The sequence below is a fragment of the Molossus molossus genome, unplaced genomic scaffold (assembly GCF_014108415.1).
Source record: "Molossus molossus isolate mMolMol1 unplaced genomic scaffold, mMolMol1.p scaffold_m16_p_15, whole genome shotgun sequence".
NCBI classification, from domain to species: Eukaryota; Metazoa; Chordata; class Mammalia; order Chiroptera; family Molossidae; genus Molossus; species Molossus molossus.
The window spans coordinates 73,882,760-73,903,442 of NW_023425350.1; the positions used below are offsets into that span (position 1 = coordinate 73,882,760).

Below are 20,683 nucleotides of genomic sequence, written 5' to 3' on the forward strand. Positions count from 1 at the left end.
TAAGTGAAGTAGTCAGGGAAGGATGTCAAGCTGCCAGGAAGACAGAGTCCAGACCTGAACCAGATGACAGTTGTGTGAAATCATCAGGGGAAAGTATCAGGAAGTAAGGCGGTCCCCATCGGTCCATGGGAAATGATCTGGGCTTCAACACAAAACCTGCAGTTGTATAGGAGAACTGCCTGCAAGGGCCTTGGGGGCATGTGGGGACAGGGTGCAGGGTGGGGACCAGGGAAAGGCACAGATGCTCTACCTGGACCAGAGTGAGTCTGGTTTCATGATACACCAGCAGCTTCAGTCTCCACAGACACACCCGGAGTCCCCCAGGGTCCCTGGCACCATTTCTTTATTGCAGAAGCTACAGCTGAATCACTGCAGAGGGGAGTGAAAGTGAAAGACTCAAGAGACAGCAGTTTGGTTCCCAAGGCCACAGACAAAGCAGCACTTCCCCAAAACAGGCAGTGTGTGTGTGTGTGTGTGTGTGTGTGTGTGACCCCACGGCCACTACATCAAGAACACAACCCTTCACCCACCAGCCCTCAGCAGGTAACAACTCCATTTTGGTGCTGGACCAGGGCCACGAGAGGAAGACATGAAGGGACTCACCTTCAGAGTGAGTGAGGAAGAAGGTGCAGTCCAGGAGTGACTTCACCATCACCACAAGTTGGGGGCAAAAATCCAAAGGTGCCCTTTTCTGCCACCTGAGGTGGGCACTGTCTACCAGTAGGATGTTTCCCTAAGGACAATTCATTCACTCCCCCCTCTCCACTTTCAAACCAGAGGAGGAACAATATTTGAAAGATTCTGGGGTAGCCTGACATTTCTTGGCACACAGTCCCATCTTAATTCCACGTCACTGTCCATCTGATTATCACCCAATTATGTAATGTGATAATTTGGTTTAACATCTGTATATGCAGAACACGGTCAAAGCAATGAATAAGAAATGTGAAAATACTCAACCTACCACCTCACACAATCACAAGTTCTTATGTGCTTAAAAAACAAAAGTGTCAGTAAAAGACAGCTGGGTAACTGACCACCTGACTGAGTTTAGGAGCCAAGGCTCTCACCTCCCCCTCCACTCTGCCCACATCCTAGTCCTCTGACCTTTGCTGGCGGTCCCCTGCCCTTCAGCGCCACCTTCGGCAACATTTCCCCTCAGAGGTGTCCTGGGCAGGAGTCAGATGGAATGTACCCTCACCTTCTGAACACATTTTTAACAACAGGGGCAGTCTAGGAAACACAGAGGTGTCAGGACTGCAAAGTCGAGAGGGGAGACTCAGTGTCCGCAAGACAGAAACTTCCTACCTGCACTGGCTCAGAGCCTTGCAGGCAAACATCTCTCCTGCTGACACTGTTTAATCTGCACAACTCTGTGAGCTGGGCACTTTCCCATTTCACAGATGAGAAAGTTGACTCAGGTTCGTGTCCAGCACTTTTCCTTCCCAGAACCCATCTTCCCCCCTCAAAAAAGAGACAAAGATGCCCCAAAGAGCCCTGGCCAGTTTGGCTCAGCGGTTAGAGCGTCGGCCTGCGGTCCGGAGAGACCCAGGTTCGGTTCCCGCTAAGGGTGCGTACTTCGGTTGCAAGTTTGTCCCCGGCCCTGGTTGGTCGTGCGGGTGGCACCCACTCGATGTGTCTCTTCACGTCGATGTTTCTCTCTCTCTCCCCCTTTCTCTCTCTCCCTCCCACTCTATCTGTACAAAAAATGGAAAAATATCCTCGGGTGAGGATAAAAAAAAAAAAAAAAAAAAAAAAGATGCCCCAAAGACACGGTTGCATATGCTCTGTGACACAAACCAGACTAACGCCAGCATTAAAGGCTGCATGCCACACCCACCCCAAATGCAGCCATGGTGACAGGGGCTGTCCGGGCCCTGTCAAACCCCAGAGGACTGCAGGGGGAGCACAGGCAGCAGTGGCTTCAACGGGGCAGATGTCTGTTTCCCTCCCTCCCCACCCCTGCTCTCTAGGAAGAGGTATAGCTGACCCACCCTGATAGGAGGATGGGCAAGGGACCCAGAGTTAAATTTTAAACCTCTGATAAATCAACAGGCTCCCAGCCACTGCCTTCCCGTCTCTCAGAGTGGCCATGCTAAGGACCCCCAACACACCAGGAGGATCTGGCCCAGGTAATCGAACACCACTGAGGACAAACCAGAGCAAAAGCAGGAGTTCAGACCTTTCTCCTGCTGTTCTGTGGGTTCCAGGTCCACTCCCACTGGCCCACAATGCTAAGGTCCCCTTGTTTCAGCTCAGTGATCCTCCACCTATGGTGACTCACAGGCCCTCTCTCCAGGAAAAGACGCCCCAGTATACACACATCCAGTGTACCCCCCTCCTCCCTGTGCTCAACACTTGGCTTGACACACTTTTATCAAAACATGCAGTAAGAAACATTCACATTGTCTGACAATACCCAAACATATACTACATGCAAATAACATGTTTATCAAACAATGCTGACCCTTCGCCCTGCTGGTGTGGCTCAGAGGTTAGAGCGCCGGCCTGTGCATCGAAGGGTCTCGTGGTTGTAGGTTCAGTCCCTGACTGGTCTGGGCATGTGCAGGAGACAACCAATCAATGTCTCTCTCTCACATCAATGTTCTCTCTCTCTCTCTCTCTCTCGTGTTCTCTCCCCTCCCTTCCACTCTATCTAAAAATAAATGAAAAAAATATCCTCAAGTGAGGATTACCCCCCCCCCAAAATTCTTATCCTTCCTAAAAAAATATACTTGGATATTTTATACTTTATTTCAAAAAAAAATTTTAAGTACTAGTTACAACCACCAGTGGGTTTAGTTTCTGACCCTCTCCAGCCATCTCCTCAGAGCTGCTGGTCCTTCCTCGGTAATTAGCACTGATGTGGTACAGGGTGAGACATCCTAACCATCACTTTCATGGATGACAATGACCCTTGGAAAGTCAAGAAAATCTAGAAATACCTCAGCTCGCCAGTTCCAGGAAAAATCTGGAAAAGTACGCTACTTTGGTCTCCCAAACGACATGGTGTAGGTGGTCATTTGACTTCGCCCAAACAGAGCTGAGCTATTCTTGCAGAAGGAACAACAAGGCAGGCCATTCTGGGCAAAGCCAGACAGACAGCTACAAACTGCCCTCAAAACAGTCCCTTAGGTTGCCTCTAGGCCAGTTTGTTAAACATTTCTCAGCCCCTACTAAAAGTACTGCTCTGGATTTTTTTTCCTGACTGGGCAAGGAGCAGCAGATGATGCAAACTACCCATCTGAACACACTTTGGGAATGGCTTTGGAAAGTGAGTCACAAGGGCCAGACCAGACCCTCGCTGGCTAGCCCAGCAGACTCTGTTCCTGCTGGGTGAGAGACAGATTGTCACCGATGCTGCTTCCTTTACCCAGGTCTGCAGGGAAGGTGTGGGCCTGGATCTGAGAAGCTGCAGAGGCTGCAGGCATAGCAGCTGGGAAGCTTAGCTGGGCCAATAAATTGGGGCACAGGACAGGTGTGTGGCAGGTACAAGGAGAGCAAAGCTGCCCACAGGTTCCTCAAACACATCCCAGGACCCTCAGTTCACAATGTGGCTGCCACCCAACAGTCACTCTCCCTTCTTCCTATTCTGGGAACTATCCCCTCTGGACTGAGGAAAAGCCAGTCCCACCTCTGAGGAGTGGCTGTGGTCTTGATTAGCCTAAGAGCAATTCTCAAACCTGATCTTGCATCACAATCACCTGGAGGGCTTGTTAGAAGAGGATCATTGCTGGGCCCCATCCCAGAGTTCCTAATTCTGGAAGGGGTGAGGGGGCGGAGGCTGCATTTCTATTAAGTCTCGGGGATGCTGAAGCTGTGGAGGAACACTACCCTCACAGCCTCGGGTTCTTGGTCCAGGGGAAACCACATGACCCTCTCACTGCTCCACAGCCGAAGTGAGGACTGGTGGACACTGTGGCTGGGGACTAGCTTGCGTGTCTCCTTCCCTGCTCCTTACAGGAACTGGAGCAGGGATGCACACAATCCCACTGACCCTAAGGACCATCTCATAACCACGAGGAAGCAGTGATGGCTGGAAAGAGGAGAAGGGAGCAGAATCTAGGTCCTTGATAAAACTGCTGATACAGTAAGACTCCAGGGCTGAGGTAATAAATGTCCTTATTGTTTACCTGGCAGCCAAAAGCACCCAATGACACACTCTTAATCCAGGGAGACCCATGAAATGGACATCCCTGTTTCCTCATAGGACCCTATTCTCAGAAACACCCACACACCTAACTATATTTCCTTCACACGTCCTGAAGTGGTATACCTGGATCATTCTTCTTGAACATTTGAACCAACAACCTAGAGAAGACATTATGTGAAATGCAAGCACCACAGGAGAGGGAAGGAAGGAGTTCCACATCCCAGAGTGAATTCATTGGCCAGACAGCTCCTGTGGCAGCAGCGATGCCAGCTGCTGAAGGGCTATGGTGGAGGTGTGGGGGCAGGAGCAGGAAGAAGGGCCCTGGGCTCCAGAGGCCTCAGAATCCTACCTAGTAAGTGCAACAGGTGGGGCATGCAGGAACTCCGGGTGAGAACTGCCAGGTGTCTGGGGGACCAGGCTCGGAGAGAATCCCAGGAATAGTGGAGGACACTTTTCTCCTCTAGTGGTCCCCTTCCCTTCTCCTGGAGACCAGAGGACACCCCTCTGTCTTCCTGACCCTACTCCAGAAAATGGGACACCTCGTCTTTATCACCATAGCATGACCCTCCCCCACTGGGTGCTCCCTGCTTCTGAGGCCTTCGCCAGGTGAACCTCACTGAACAGACACCACACTGAAAGACCTGCAATGTCTCACCTGACCCACGTTAGAAACCCTGGGCAAAAAACAAAGGCCAGCTGGGCCGGCAAGTGGGCCAGGGCATGAGCAGGTGTGTGCAGACCAGACGCAGCACCCCGGGCTCTGGTTTCCCACCTCAGCCAGGTGAAGGCAGAATCAATAGTTAAGAGATTAAACCCACAGAGGAGAGGCTGCCCTAAATCCAAGCTCCACGCTGCCTGCGCCTGCTCAGCATGTGAGCCCACCTAACAGTGGACATCCTTCCCTGCTCAGCAGGCACCTGGTGTCACTCCAAGCACCTGACATGCAGTAACTCATTATACCCCTCACAAGCCTCTGGAGTTGCTACCACCATCAGCCTCACTTTGCAGATGAGAAAACCAACATGCAGAAAGATTAAGCTACTTGCCCAAAGTCACACAGCTAGTTGGAGGCTCCCAGGGACAGGGAGCTCAGCTCCAGAGTCCGCAGTAACTCCAGGATTAAAATAAGTGGTTCTGAAATATGTGTATGCTCAGTAAGCAACACTGAGGTAAAAAAAAAAAAAAATACCGAAAATAGAAATTATTGATACTGGGGACCCCAGGTGATTAAGTTTCACCCCTACATTGATGTATAAAGTACAGCATTTATTTTTAAAGTCCTGTGAAGGCAGCTATGTGATTTAATGTAAATGGCACTAAATCCAGACAGACCTAGGTTTGAATGCCAGCTCAACCCCCTGCAACCGCCTTCAGGTGGGTGCCTTACCCACTGCTCACCTCGGCTTCCTCGCAATACCCCAACTCCCCTCCCACAGTATCTCCTCAAAGGAGGCACATGATGACTGTGGGGACAGGTATGCAGGAGACATACAGAACATGTTAGTTTCCTTCTCCTTTAGGATAAAAAAGCATCATACATAAAGATACTTCTAAGGCTGCCAACAAGAAAGTTGGAAGTTACAGTAACTTCCACAATCCAGAAAGATAAAGAAAACCACCTAATGAGACAAAATAGGCAAAGCTATGCATTGTTAATTCACAGAAGCTAAAATATAAACTAGCAAGAAAAGGTTTTCAATAATTTTGGCAAGTTGGGAAATGTTACTAAAACAATGTCTTCTTTACCCATTATATTCACAAAAACTAAGAAGATTTACACTGTTCAGTGTCGGCTGAGTTAAAGGGAGGTGATCTCACACACCAATGGAAGAAGTGCGAACTGAGAAAGCCTCTTTGGTAAAACTGCCCATTTAAAATTACTCTTTGACCCGGACATTCTACCTCTAGGGATCTAGAAGACTGGGGTGTTTGTGTTAACAGTGACACAGTTCACAGATTCCCCACTATTTTTAAAGCAGAAAATTGGAAACAACCTATATGTCCTTCATGGAAAAAGAGTTATGGCACACCCATACTCAGGAATACAGACAGGAAAAATGGCACGTTTCATGTCAGTACTTATAGATCTTCAGACACAGCATTACATTTAAAAATCAAATGCGAGAAAATGTTCCACACTTGCCAATGTTTATGTTTACGATGAGAACATCTGTCCACTGAAAAGGCCTAGAATCAATGACCCATCCCCTACTCCCCAGTAGCAAAGAACATACTTCATACCCAGATCTTGGTTTCTAAATGTCATTCTCCACTAAAAGGAACCAGGACTCTGGAGAAATGGCTCATTCCAGGGCTGGAAAGTTCAGGTTGAGCCTTGAAGATTCTGTGCCAGACAGTCCTCAAAGAATGATCAGCACATGTAAAAAGGAATATGAGCCCTGGCTGGTTTGGCTCAATAGTTAAGAGTGTTGGCCCAAGGACCAGTGAGTCTCAGGTTTGATTCTGGTCAAGGGCACGTACCTCAGCTGTGGTTCGTCCCTGGCCCTGGCCTACCATGGTCGTGCAGGGGGCAACCAGTCGATGTATCCCTCCCATGTCAATGTTTCTCTCTCTCTCTCCCCCTCCCTCCCACTTTATCTGAAGATAAATGGAAAAATATCTTCAGGTGAGAATTAAAAAAAAAAGAAAAGGAATATGAGCCAGCATCACAGGGCCCCTGGAGGCCAAGTCTGGGACAATTTAAGCAACAAAATGAATGAGAGTAACAGACTATATAACCTATTGCATAAAGATGGAATTCATGGCTGCAGAGATGTAAATTAAAGACAAGGAAAAAAGAAAAGTTCTTCCTTTCCGTACAATCCCAACTAACAGGTGCAGAAAAAAATATGGAATTGGATAATAAACCACCTGTCAACTATCATCATGACTGATTCAGGGAAGACTCATCAATGGATTTGAAAACCAGCAGTGAATGTGTGAAGAGTAACATACACAGTCTCAAGCGCTTACTATGAGATACATATTACAAAAATGAAAATGGTAACTTTTCTGTGAAGGAACCTGGCACCTTAATCATGGGATCAAAGTTAACATAACCAGTGAAAGGGACTAATGATAGCATATGGAGCATGCTAAGACAGCTGCTCAAAAAAAAAAAAAAGAGCAAGGTGTACATATGTATAAAATATAAGTAAATTCCTGGAGGTTAGGTTCATGACGGCATTTTCCTAAAAAGCACCAAGACAAAAGGAAGCGGACCTGCCCTGGGGTTAGTTCTGGCCTCCCCAGAATATGCTCTCCTCACAGACCTTCTGCTCCAGGAAACTGGGGGAAAAGGCTGTTTTAAATGATCTTTCAAGACCAGCTCATTACTTAAGGTCCACAAAAGAAGCAACGACATAATCAAGCCTTCTTCGTTGCAGATTTGTGCTCATTTTCCCTTGGCGACAGCCAAGCATCCTGACACCATGAGTGGCTGATGATGCCATGGGGACTTTCCAGGAATATGTATGAACATAATCTATAAAGGAGGTTTTTGTAAGAAACCAGGACAATAGTCTTGGTTCAAAATCTCTCCCTCAACTCTGTCTAGTTGGATTCTTGAGATGTTAAGCCATGGGGTACGGGTCAGTGGTCAGCTGGCCTCAAACACATTTCCATTCTGTTCCTCTGGTGCATTTACAGTTTTGCTGGCTGGGGAGAATGCTCCCAGGTAGGCAGCTGGTTAAAGGGACTTTCAGGGTTAACAGCTCTCTATCATCATACACCCTGCCTCTATGGTGCTTCACAGTTTACAACACGTTCTCATGTACATTATTTTATTTCATCCTTTCCTTAAGTGATTATTATTATTTTTTTATCCTCACCCGAGGACATTTTTCCATTTTTTGTTCAGATAGAGTGGGAGGGAGGGAGGAAGGGAGAGAGAGAGAGAGAAACATCGATGTGAAAGGGACACATCAAATGGCTGCAACCCGCACAACCAACCAGGGCCGGGGACAAACTGCAACCGAGGTACATGCCCTTAGCGGGAACCAAACCCAGGTCTCTCTGGACTGCAGGCCGACGCTCTACCCGCTGAGCCAAACCAGCCAGGGCTTAAGTGATTTTTAAAAAAAATCTTGCCATAGCCGGTATGGCTCAGTGGTTAGAGCGTTGGCCCTCAGACCAGTGAGTCGTGGGTTTGATTCCGGTCAAGGGCATGTACCTTGGTTGCGGTTCGTCCCCGGTCCTGGTTGGGTCGTGTGGGAGGCAACCAGTTGATGTGGCTCTATCACATTGATGTATCTCTCTCTCTCTCTTTCTCCCTCCTTCCCACTCTATCTAATGATAAGTAGAAAAATATCCTCGGGTGAGGAATTTAAAAAAAAAAAGAAAATATTAATATTCAGTTTAACAGCCTTATGACAAAATACTCAGTTTTCAAAACAATGGAATAAACAATGTCCACCCTTGACTCTGAGTCTAGTTGGAAGATAGGACTTATACCTGAGCAGATCAACATTGAGAGATGGTATAAGCCAAATAAAAAAAGAGATAAATAAAGTAGCTACTAGAATTAGTATGACTAATGCTGTCACTGAGCTCAGTAGAAATCCCGCCCTCCTTTGTCTTTGAATCTGTCCAGCATCCATTCATTTAGGCCCTGTCTTCTGGGCAAACCATCCTGGTAACTCTGGCTTGTTGCTCCAGAGGCTTGTTTATAAGATAAGACACGGCAGGAAAAGAGGCCTTGTGGAGCTCCGTTCACATGCAATGCCTCCCCAGGGACTGGACACGGTCTTCTGACACCCATGCTCCAACAGAACAACCACACCTTCCCATGCAGATACCATCATTCATCTTTCTTCAAAGAAACCAATAAAATGAGTCTTCTAGGAGTAAACATTTCTGCAAAGAACACCCCCCAAAAGAAAGGCCCTAGCCTAGATCCAGAGACAAAATTCCTCTTAAAGAAAGCCTGTTTTCAACCCAAAGAAAAATTGGCTTAATTCTTTACCAATGCCAAAAGTGTGTCAATTCCAAAACACTTCAGAACACGAGTTAGCAAGGGGCAGATCCAGAGTTCACACCCAGCTGACCTGTCTGTCCCCACCCCACTGGCTTGCCCACAGTCCACACAATCCACTGTGAATGGAGATGAATCAGGCAGAATTTCATTGCAACATTCAAATTGCCACGGCACCCCCTCTCCTGGGTTCAGATGCTCAAAGGGACAGGTGACAAATCAAACACTCCTCTTAAGCAGCCTTCCAACACGAAACATTCAGAATCAAAGCAAAAAACAAGATGGGTTTTACCAATGCCCATACTTATTTCCCACCCAAAGGAATACTTTCCTGATCTGTCATTACAGATGAACTCAGGCAGGAGGAACACACCATTATGTAATGTCAGAGGGCAAGCCACACGGGGAAGGGAAAGCTGAGCCCACAAAGACATAAATTTACCTTTGACAGTTTGAGTGTTTCAGTCTTCTGTGGCCTACACATTCATGATTAGCTTTTCAAGAGAGGCCACAGCTCCCTGCAAATGTCTCTGGTCTCCATTCACTGACTAGCAAAGCCAGAAAGAAGTGAAATATAAAAAGCAAAGATGACAGAAATGCTGTCGGGAGTTAGGGGCCGGTAATGAAGGGCAGAGTTGCGAAGATGGACAGATTTCCCACGTTTATTTATACCCGATATGTTTACACCCGACACACGGCGAGGCCTTCAACGTCTGGAGTCGCCAGAAACGCCCTGGAGACGCAGCAGGCAGGCGCCGGCCGGCCCGGGGCGCCGCGTCCCGCGACCCGCTGCCCTGCGCCCGAGACGCCGGGTCTGCATTGGCCGTGTGCGCAGGGCCGGGCAGCTCTCAGAAGATGCGACCGCGACTGCACCGCTGAGCTGCAAATTTCCATGACAACCGCGGCGCCGTCAGCGTCGGGCGCACGGGTGTGGGGATGCACGCCGCGCCCCGCGGGGGCATCGGTCCCGGCTCCACTACCTCGCACTGCCCCGGCCCGCCCGGCCCACCTACCTGGTACGCCCCGGCCCGCGGCGCCCGCGCCTGGCCGCCCCGCCGTCGTCTGTCCGCCGGGTCGCGCGCCCGGGCCCCTCAGCGGCACCGGTGCCGCTGAGTCGCCAAGTCGCGGGCTCCGGCCGGGCTCCAGGGGCAGGTCCTCCGGCTCCTCCTGCCCAAGCGGCCAACCTACCGCCCGCGTCGCAGTCCGCACTCCGCACTCCGCACCGGGGCCGCTGCTCTGAAGGCCGAGGCCACGCAGCCCCGCCCGGGCCCGCCCCGGCCCGCCCCTCGGCGCGCATGCGCCCCGCCGGGTCCGCCCCCGAGACCGGCTTCTGAATCCTACTCCTGGGTTCCCGCGAGACCCCACTCCCGGCTGGGACTGCGCGAGCTGCAGGTGTTCTCGGACCTCGCACCGGACTGGACCAGGGCGTTTCGCCCCAGTGTGAGGCCCTGACTGGTCTCCGAGGTGGGCGGTCCGAAGGACCAGGACACGCTCCGCCTTTCGCCCACAGGATGAGCGCGCCGTCCGTGATGCAGGTGCCCTCAGTCCCTGGGGGAAGTTAGGAAACGCAACATTTAACCCAGAAACACGCAAAATTAGCATCTTTCTGTCAAAATGCACATAAGCAACAAGAAGAGAAACTTCTAACATCCTTCCAGACCTGTGCTGGTACATTGTGTTTACAGACGTTCACAAATTATTACTTCACACTTCTCCCCCGAAGCTCTATTTTTAATAGGAAAATAAAATAAAATCGTCAGAAGTGTGGTAGAAATATTTTACTTTAATATAACTTTAAACCTTAATATTTCTGCTTGAGCAAGAACAAATACTGAACTGAATGTAAACATTGTATCTTGAAGTCTTTAAATTTTACTAGGAAAAAAAAAAATTAAATCCTCACCAGAGAATATTTTTCCATTGATTTCTCGATAACCCTTGACCAGGAATCAAATCCAGAACTCTTCAGTCTGTGGGCTGACCCTCTAACCTCTGAGCTAAACCAGCCAGGGCAAAAATATTTCTTAAAAGTTCTTAAATGAGAACTATTCTGATTCAATAAACCAGAACACTTCTTGGGGTTCACATCCCTCAGGTATGAAAGCAAGCATTTATAATTTGCCTTTAAGAGGAAAGATATTAATGTATTAGAAATAAAAATTAAGCAATTCTCTGATCTCATTTACAATTATATCCAAGATTCCCCTTTCACCAAAAACCAAATGCAGGTAATAGTCTGGGATAAAAATAAGCAAATATAAAACTGAAAGGGCAGGAGAGAATAATAGAGAACTAATCATAGTGGGGTACTAGCCATAGTTATAAGAAGTGTTAAACATCTTTGCTCTGTTAATTGCTTTGTTCTGATTAAAGAAAGCCCATTCTGTCCTGGGAGTTTACCTCAGGAATTCTGTCCATTCTCCTTATCTGAGAACAAGGGAAAACTGTTCAACATCACAGAAAGACTAACAACCTTGGAGCCCTGGAGGCTGAGGACCCTTCATAGCCCCCAGCCCACATTCCCCAGCCTGCATTACTTCCTCTGCCTGTAACTTTTACCCTTTGTTACTCCCCATGCTCGTAATCTCTAAATGGTTTGCTTATTGTTATTCTTTTTTTCCCTGCCTGCCCTTCCCCACATAGCTACCCAATTTGCAGAGCAGATTGTTAGGGATAACCCACTGTTCTCCCATACTGCCGACAATATTGGAATAAATGCTCATATACGATTCAACCTTGTCTCTGCTCAATTGGCTCAAGTAGTGACAGGCAGCCTGGACCCATTCATTGTCCGGTTTCAAAACTACTTTAAAAGTTTAATTTCTTTTCTGACTTTTTCCTTTATTTCTCCTCTGGAAAGTTGTTTATTAACAAAACACTTATGTTTTATTATTTCTTTAGATAAATGGAGAGGAATATTGTCAGAATTTTAGCCCCAGTATAAAAGTAAAGTCAGAAAATCAAACAAACTTGTGGAAATGCAAAAATCTTTTTTATATTTTATTTTATTTTTTTAATGTATCTTTATTTTTTTAATTTATTTTTATTACAGCTGTTTCTCTTTTTTCCCCCATTGACACCCTCCTCCCAATCCCCATTCTCCATCCCCAGCATTGTCGTCTATGCCCATCGGTTACCCATACATGCATATAAGTTCTTTGGTTTATCTCTTCCCTCCCCCCGGCTTCTGAGGTTTGTCAGTCTGTACCCTACGTCTATGTCTCTGGGTTTATTTTGTTCATCAGTTTGTTTTGTTCATTGTATTCCACAAATAAGTGAGATCATGTGATATTTGTCTTTCTCTGATTGGCTCATTTCACTTAGGATGATACACTCTAGGTCCCTCCATGTCTTCTCAAAGGATGCAAGATCTTTCTTTCTTACAGCTGCATAGTATTCCATTGTGTATATGTACCACAGTTTTTTTATCCACTCATCTATGGATGGACACTTGGGCTGTTTCCAGAACTTAGCAATTGTAAATAGTGCTGCTATAAACATGGGGGTACATATATTCTTTCTGATTGGTGTTTCAGGCTTCTTAGAGTATGTTCCTAGAAGTGGGATCACTGGGTCAAATGGCAGTTCAATTTTTAATTTTTTGAGGTAACACCATAGTGTTTTCCATAGTGACTGCACCAGTCTGTTATATTTTATTTTTTTAAATAAGGGTGACATCCCTGGCCAGTTTGGCTCAGCGGTTGGAGCATCGGCCTGTGGACCAGAGAGTCCTGAGTTCAGTTCCCACTAGGGGCACGTACCAAAAAGAAAAAAGAAAAAAGAAAATAAGGGTGACCGATATACCTGGTTTACCTAGGACAGCCCCAGTTGGCACCTTTCACCCAGCCAAATTATTAATAGGATCCCTTTTCACTATCAAAAGTGTTCTCAAAAAAGTTCAGACAATGCATTTTATGGCTAGGTTAGTTTTAATCAAGCTGACAGAGTTTTTAAATCATTAGCTTAAAAAAAAAAAAAGAAACAAACCAATTTAAGTTCACAAACATTTCAAAATAGACATCAGCCCAGCCTGTGTAGTTCAGTGGATTGAGTATCGTCCCATGTGCTGAGATGTTCGGGTTTGATTTCTGGTCAGGACACAAGCCAGGGTTTGAGGCTCAATCCCCAGTAGGGGGCGTGTAGGAAGCAGCCAATAGATGTTGATGTTTCTCTCTCATTGATGTTTCTATCCCTCTATCCCTCTCCCTTCCTCTCTCTCTAAAAAAATCAATAAAAACAAACTAAAATTAAATAGACATCAGTTCAATTTCAACAATTAGTTTAGCATAGTAACAAACACAGAATGAAGATCAGGCTTCCAGTAACATTTGTCACTCTACTGCTGTGTAATTTCGTATAATCTTAAAATATTAATCACATTTTTAGTATGGCAAGGAATAGAATAAAGTATTCCTACCCTTTGGAAGCTCTGAACATGGGTTCCAAGCAGCAGCATTAACATACTCTCAGAACTTGCTAGAAATGCAAAGTTCCACCCTATGCCAGACCGGCTGAATCAAAAACTCTGAAAATGGAGCCAAGCAATGTGTATTTAACAAACCCTCCAGCAGATTCTGATAAACATGTGGGCCTAGATAATCCTATATAATTTAGTAAGCTGATTTAGATCATCTATATAAGATAATTATGGGCTGAACAGTGTTATTTTGGGGACTTGAACCAACCTACATGAGAATTTTTTTCATAAGAGACATACGAAAAAATACTCAATGTCACTAATCATCAGAGAGATGCAGATTAAAATGACTATAAGGTATCACCTCACACCTGCCAGAATGGCTGTGGTACATGTACACAATGGAACATTATGCAGCTGTAAGAAAGAAAGATCTCTTATCCTTTGACATGGAGAGTATTATACTAAGTGAAATAAGCCAATCAGAGAAAGACAAATACCACATGATCTCACTTATTTGTGGAATATAATGAACAAAAAAAGCTGCTGAACAAAACAGACCCAGAGACATACAAAGGAGTGCGGTTCAGACTGACAAAACCCAGAGGAGAGGGGCAGGGGTGGGATGAGATAAACCAAAGAACTGATGTGCATATATGCATAACCAATGGACACAGACAACAATGCTTGGGGGGGGGGGGATGGGGAGGAGGGTGTCTCTGGGGGGAAAAAGGAGAAACATCTGTAACAAAAATAAATTAGTAAAAAATCAATTTAATTAAAAATAAACAAATAAATACAATTTTTAAAAAGAATGAATGCCCAGCTGGTGTGGCTCAGTGGATTGAGCATTATTATCCCATGGACTGAGACGTCCCAGTTCGATTCCCGGTTAGGACACATCCGGGGTTGCGGGCTTAATCCCCAGTAGAGGACATGCAGGAGGCAGCCAACGGATGTTTCTCTCTCACATCGATGTTTCTATCTCTCCCTTCCTCTCTCTCTAAAAAAAAAAATCAATAAAACATACTTACTGAAAAAAGAAAAAAGAATGAAGAAATATGAACAGAGCCTTCAACATCTGTGGGACACCACAGATAGGGAGTCCAGAAGAAGAGAGAGAGAAAAGTACAGAAAGAATATGTGAAGATATAATGGTAAACACGTCCCAATTTGATTTCAAAACTTGATGGAAAAGCACTAATCTACACATCCAAGAAGTTCCATAAATTCCAACTAGCAGAAGCTCAAAGAGATTCACATCTAAATGCATTATAGTCAAACTAACAAAAGCCAAAGATGGAAAAAGGCTGGAAGTACAGTGATACCTCGGTTCTCGAACGCCTCGGATTTCGACCAAATCGGTATTCGACCAGGAGATTCGAGAAACTTTTGTCTTGGAATCCGAACAAATATTTGGAACTCGAACTTCCGAGATGAGCCGAGTTGAGCCGAATGGCGTTCATTCGGCCCAGCGCGCCTTGCTCGCGTCATCAGTGTGAGTGCAGAGAGAGAGTCACGCTTTGTGGAGAGAGTCACGCTTTACACTGAATTTAACCCTTAGACATACTGTACACTTTTATTTCTTGTTGAGACTTATGTTTTTCTACATAGTATATACAAATTAGGCCAGTAAATAGGCATTTTCTGGGGCTTGGAACGAATTAATCCAGTTTCCATTATTTCCTATTGGTTTCATTGCTTCGGTTCTCGAACAATTTGGTTCTCGACCGTCCTCCTGGAACGAATTATGTTCGAGAACCGAGGTATCACTGTACCAGGAGAGAAGTAACTCCTGACCATAAGGAGCATCACCAGGGAGAAAAGGGTGGGAGAAGAAAGATGTGTCGTGAAATAAGGTGGTCAGCCCTTAACTGTCTCTCCTACTTCATTCTCAAGCCATCCCAACTTTTATGTTCTAGCAATATAGGATGCAGAATGAATGAATGAGTGGGGCTGGTAGCCTGAAATAAGGGTGCTAACTAGATGGTGAGCTTTTAGAAAGTTATTTCAATAGCCCTCCATCCACATAGGAGGTGAGGGTCTGCAAGGCCAACAGCCCAGGGCAATGCAGGCAGCAGCCTCTTTTCACTCTTAGGCTGGAGCTTAATTTCATAGCCACTTCAGTTTTCAGCACTGAGCCGCCCCAACCCCAGGACTAAGCTACAAGCAGGTCCAGATACACATTGGAAGGTGGGTCCTGAGTCTCGCTGTGGAATGCTGCTGGACTTTTACCGGGTGTGGAGGAAACAGTAAAGGTGGCAGAGGAAAGACCTGACCCTCCACAATTGAGGATATGCGGGTGCATGCTTGTGAGCCCAGGGAACACACTGAGAAAACTGGCAAGTCATCCAGGGAACTGAGCACACAAACATGTAAATTCCCAGGTTACAAAACAAGTAAGAGGGTGAGTTCATTTAAGACGATGTAAGCTGCTCCGGAGTGCACTGAAAAATGATCTCTGCTCAGAGGCCGGTGTTTCCTCTGGTTAATGGGGAAGAAAAAGGGAGTCATTCATTATAGTCCTCCTGTCATCGTCCCACATAAGATCAGTCCTAAGAAAGGAGATGCCAAAAACAGAAGTTTACTTCCAAAGTTGTCTAGAATTGGAGTTGTGTTTTCTTCCTAGAGAAGCAGTGTTACAAAAGGGGACAAAGTTTTCAGGGAACCTACAGATTTCTATTTAACTGCTATTATAACGATGTTTCTATTAGGAAAGAAAACCAAATTTCTCTCAAGAGAGCAAGAATCTTCCTCTTCCCTGTAACCAGGCTCTCTTCCCACCTCCATTCCTGCCCTGTCCATCACCCATTTTATAAGGAAGACAGGCAACTCCAGACTGGTGAGGGCAGAAATGCCAGGGTGTGAGTTAGGGGGATGTGGAGCAAAGCTTGGCCTGGTGGGGGCACGGGGAGGGGTGCAGAAGGGGGCTGAACAGAGATGGGGAATCCCTTTAAAGCCTCTCCCCCTTGCCCTGGCCAGTTTGGCTCAGCTTTAGAGGGTCGGCCCTTGAGTCTCAGGTTCGATTCCGGTCAAAGGCAGGTACCTTGGTTGTGGTTCATCCCCGGTCCTGTGGGAGGCAACCAGTCAATGTGTCCCCTCATGTCGATATTTCTTTTTCTCTCTCTCCCTCCCTCCCTCCCACTCTGTCTGAAGATAAATAGAAAAATATCCTGAGGTGAGGATTAAAAAAATCAAAAGCCTCTCCTCCCTTCTTACCCTCCCTCAGACTGGCAGATTTGCCTTTTACCCCCCCAAAATGGAACTTGATCTAAGGATGAGTAACTTTTCTAAATAGTGAGCTTTTAGTTGAAAATGGTATTACTTTTAAATGTGTTTGAGCTGAATTACTGAGTGGCTTGTAAGAGACAAAAATGAATTACAAGGACAGGACTCTCTATTCCACAATATATGTATAACTTAAAATATAGCTATAAATAGAACCATTGCCTCAAAAGAATTTTTAAAAAGCCACATTAATTTCTGAAATTAGAAAAAAAATTCTGAAATTAGAATAAATTTCAGTGGTTCTCAGCCAGCCCCCAGAGGGCCCTGGGAAGTGTGGGGAAAGGGTGCTGGCTTGTCAAGGTGCTGATGGCATTTATTGGGGGTTAGGGAGCAGATGCCCAGTGTCCTCGGTGCGATGATTCCATTATACGGAGGGGCTGCTGTGCCCCAGACCACAATTGCAAAACCCATGACGTTGATAACTCTCTTACAGTTCCTGTTTCCTTCCATGATGAACATGTTTTCACTGTTCTTGGGAAACACTGAGGCCACTTGAATTGCCAGGGCAATATTACTCAAAGAACCAGTGACCACCAGAGTTACCTACAAAACACCAGGGCCACTGTTCTCTTTTCCCCTGATTGGATCTCAGGAGGGCAGAGCAGGAGAGGCCTTGGAAACTAGCTGACCCCACGCCCCTATCCCTGCCCCAGGTGCAGAGATGCAGTAGCCATGGGGTCACCCTTTTGGCAGTAACATTCACCCACCACAGCAGTCCCAGAGCTTTGAGCACAGTATCCTTTACCAACAAAACATTCAGAACCATGGTGGAGCTGCACCATTTGCTCATTAACTTCTGCAAAACCACCTGTCTGAGTCTGGGGCTAAGCAGGAAGGAGGGAAGCAGTTGTCAGGGATCCCAGGAGCAGCTCAGGGTGCAAGCAGTCTCGCCCTGACAGCCAGCATGCCAGGACCAGGCAAACATTTTTAGTTCATGGATTTTAAAAATTTCTCAATATGAACAATTGTAACAAACATAAGACCATTCTTTAAACTATATTAAGCAAATTATCAAACATAAAATAGGAACTAAAAATCAGTAAGATGTATTGATTTGTTATGAAATATATACACATGCTTTGGTGGAAATGAAATTCTCTGACATTTTAATGTTCTTGTGTCCCATTAGCTCTTTCCTATAGACATGATCGTGGCATTTACCTGTGTGTGTGTGTGTGTGTGTGTGACATTGTAAATCTTAAGGAGAAGCTACATTCTCCACTGATATCGGCAACCTGATTTTGTATGTAAATATATACAAACGAATTCAGAAGCGAATCATTGCTGCACATATGCTGTAACATTCTATGGGGTCAGATTGGATGAAAAGCCCACATCTCCGCACTTCAGCGGAAGGGAAAGGTACACAGCAGCCGGTCCAGACACGACTCCTTAACTCCCCCTATTGGAGACTGTCATACTGTACCGACTCGATTAGAACAAAACCCTCCACCCCCCTCTGCTGGAAAACGGTCATAATAAAAATTCCTGGCGATAAGGCTGATGCCTTTCTGGAAGGGACCCTTTTGGGCAGTGCACAGCTAGAGCAACCACATGTGACACCTCTGAACGTAGTCACCCAGCAGCAAGCCACCTGTTGCCCGGAGGGAGCAGCGACTGTGCGGGACCTAACAGACTGCTCCGGACAAGGGCAGAGGGCAACGCAAGAGGTCGGGTGATTTTGCAAAGACTTGGATTCTTCTTACCCAGCCCTCATGTAAGGAGTGATCCTGTTTTACTGGCATGTGTAGTCAGTATAAAACAGGCTTGGAATGGAAAACACACAGAAAATAAAATTCAGATGACTAGTAAAGAAATGGGGGAATATTAAAATCTTGTGAACAAATAAATACAAATGACACACCACTGTCAGTCAAGCCCAAAGCCCCCTCCCTGTCCTCGCCTTTCTAGAACTCGCGCCAGAAGACTGAAAGGAAGGGGTTATGTAGCTTGAGCAGCAACAGGAGATCATGGCAGAGGCAGTGGTTCCAGACTTCTTTGGGAACGTTTTTGGGGAGACTCCCAGGACCGATCTCACCATGTAATGCCCCTCTTCAGATAATGTCCGAAGTCCCATCTTTGCCAAACTCCTCTGAGTTCCTAAATTACCAGTGACAGCCAGCAGGAGCCCTTTCTCCGAGTCAGAGGCCCAGCTCGGAGCCCCGCCCCCATTTTCCAGCTGAGGGGCAGTAACTGCTCCGGCAGATGCTCTGTCCAGATAACCTCAGAGCTCTGCTTCTGCCCTCTCAGCCCCCAGCACTCAGACAATTCATTCCCGCTATTATTCTCTTCAGTGAAATACCTAACATATTATATATTTATCCTAATTTGTTCTTAGATTCTGATATTTCGGTTATTTTCCTTTTCTATTAAAAACAATGCTGTAGCCCGGCCGTGTGGCTCAGTGGCTGAGCGCTGACACATGCATCAGGAGGTCGCCGGTTCGATTCCCGGTCAGGGCACATGCCCAGGTTGTGGGCCTGATGCCCAGTGGGGGGCATGCAAGAGGCAGCCATTCGATGTTCTCTCTCATCGATGTTTTTCTCTCTCTCTCCCTTTCCCTTCCTCTCTCTAAAATCAATAAAGAAAACAAAACAATGCTGTACTAAACATTTGTGTCCTCCCTGGTACACATAGATAAGAGCTTTCCTATGACATGGAGCCAGAAGAAAAGTTGCTAGGTGACAGGGATGGACATCTTCATCTTCACGGGACAAACTTCCTCCCCGCACTTCAAGGAAGCGTTTTTATTCTCCCTTTTGTTCATCACAGTTTGCATGTCACTTTTCCTTACATAGGGTGTTACTAATGGCCAGGGGACCCAACGAAGGAAGCTGCCCTGGTTTCTGTTTGAGAAAATACTGGCAGAGAGTCTGAGATGGACCAGAGTTGGCCTGATAAAGCTATGCTAGGTCCCTGGTCCCGTTTACTTTGAGAGCTGGGAACATCAGATCTCTGAGGGCAGATGCTTCAGGGGCGGTGGGGGTGAGGGTGGGGAAAGCAGGTGTCTCGCTTGATGAGTCAGTTGAGTTACAAATACTTCCAGACACTCTTTGTACTGGGTACTGCCAAGACACCCTTTGTCAGCTGAGCGTGGTCCCTTGAGGTCTAACTGCTTTGGGACTTTGCAAGCTTGATGCACTGTAATCTTTGCCAAGCTGGGTTCCACAAAAGCAAAGCTCCAGCCCCCTCATCTGAGGCCCTACACCTCTTACTTCCCCAGGCTTCCGCCAGGGAACCTGCATCAGTCCCTATCCACTTTCTCCCTCTCCTGTCTCAGGGACTCTCTGTACACACACACACACACACACACACACACACACACACACTTCCATGAGAAGCTAGAATGTCTGGAAGGCTGGCCCCAAACCTATCACAGGTTCCAAGTCCGTCAGTAGGAGCCCTGACCACAACCTGAGACTCAACTCCCAACCATCTTGGTAGTTGGGAGCTTACTAGCTAAAAATGTATTCATTTATTCCTCTAGGAAATAATGTGTTTATTTACAACTCTGTGAGGTGGACAGTGTCATTCCTATTTTTCAGTGGGAAAGATGAGGCCTAAAGACAAAATAACTCGCCCGAGCGGCCGGGCTGTGACTTAACAAGAGCAGGCCTGTCTGCTCCTTGTCTCATTTACTGGGAGGCCCCTTGGGGGTGAGCAGCAGGAAAGCTGGGGATACGCTCACCAGGCTTCCTCCAGCTGCCTGTTCACGCCTTCCCAAGGCCTGAGCACCCCTGTGATGACCCTGGATGAAGGATGCCTGCAAATTCAGCATCCCGCCGGGGATCCACTTTGTGTATATCTGAATGCTGTGACTTCTTCACTCGGACCAACGCTGCAGCTTTGGTTG

At 46.6% G+C, this 20,683-nt stretch overlaps 1 protein-coding gene across 2 annotated transcripts in view; it reads right to left on the reverse strand.

Annotated features, from left to right (window-relative positions):
* INPP4A (inositol polyphosphate-4-phosphatase type I A) overlaps nucleotides 1-10,332 on the reverse strand; it is a 127,283-nt gene extending 116,951 nt beyond the window's left edge. Inside the window, exon 1 of one of the 2 annotated variants that reach the window (XM_036263116.1) lies at nucleotides 10,314-10,332. The gene's annotated coding sequence lies outside the window, so the exon portion shown is untranslated. Of the gene's footprint in view, nucleotides 1-10,138; nucleotides 10,170-10,313 lie in introns of those variants that run through there. The other variant, XM_036263114.1, reaches the window with a different exon arrangement.
* Between the last annotated feature and the right edge of the window lie 10,351 nt (nucleotides 10,333-20,683).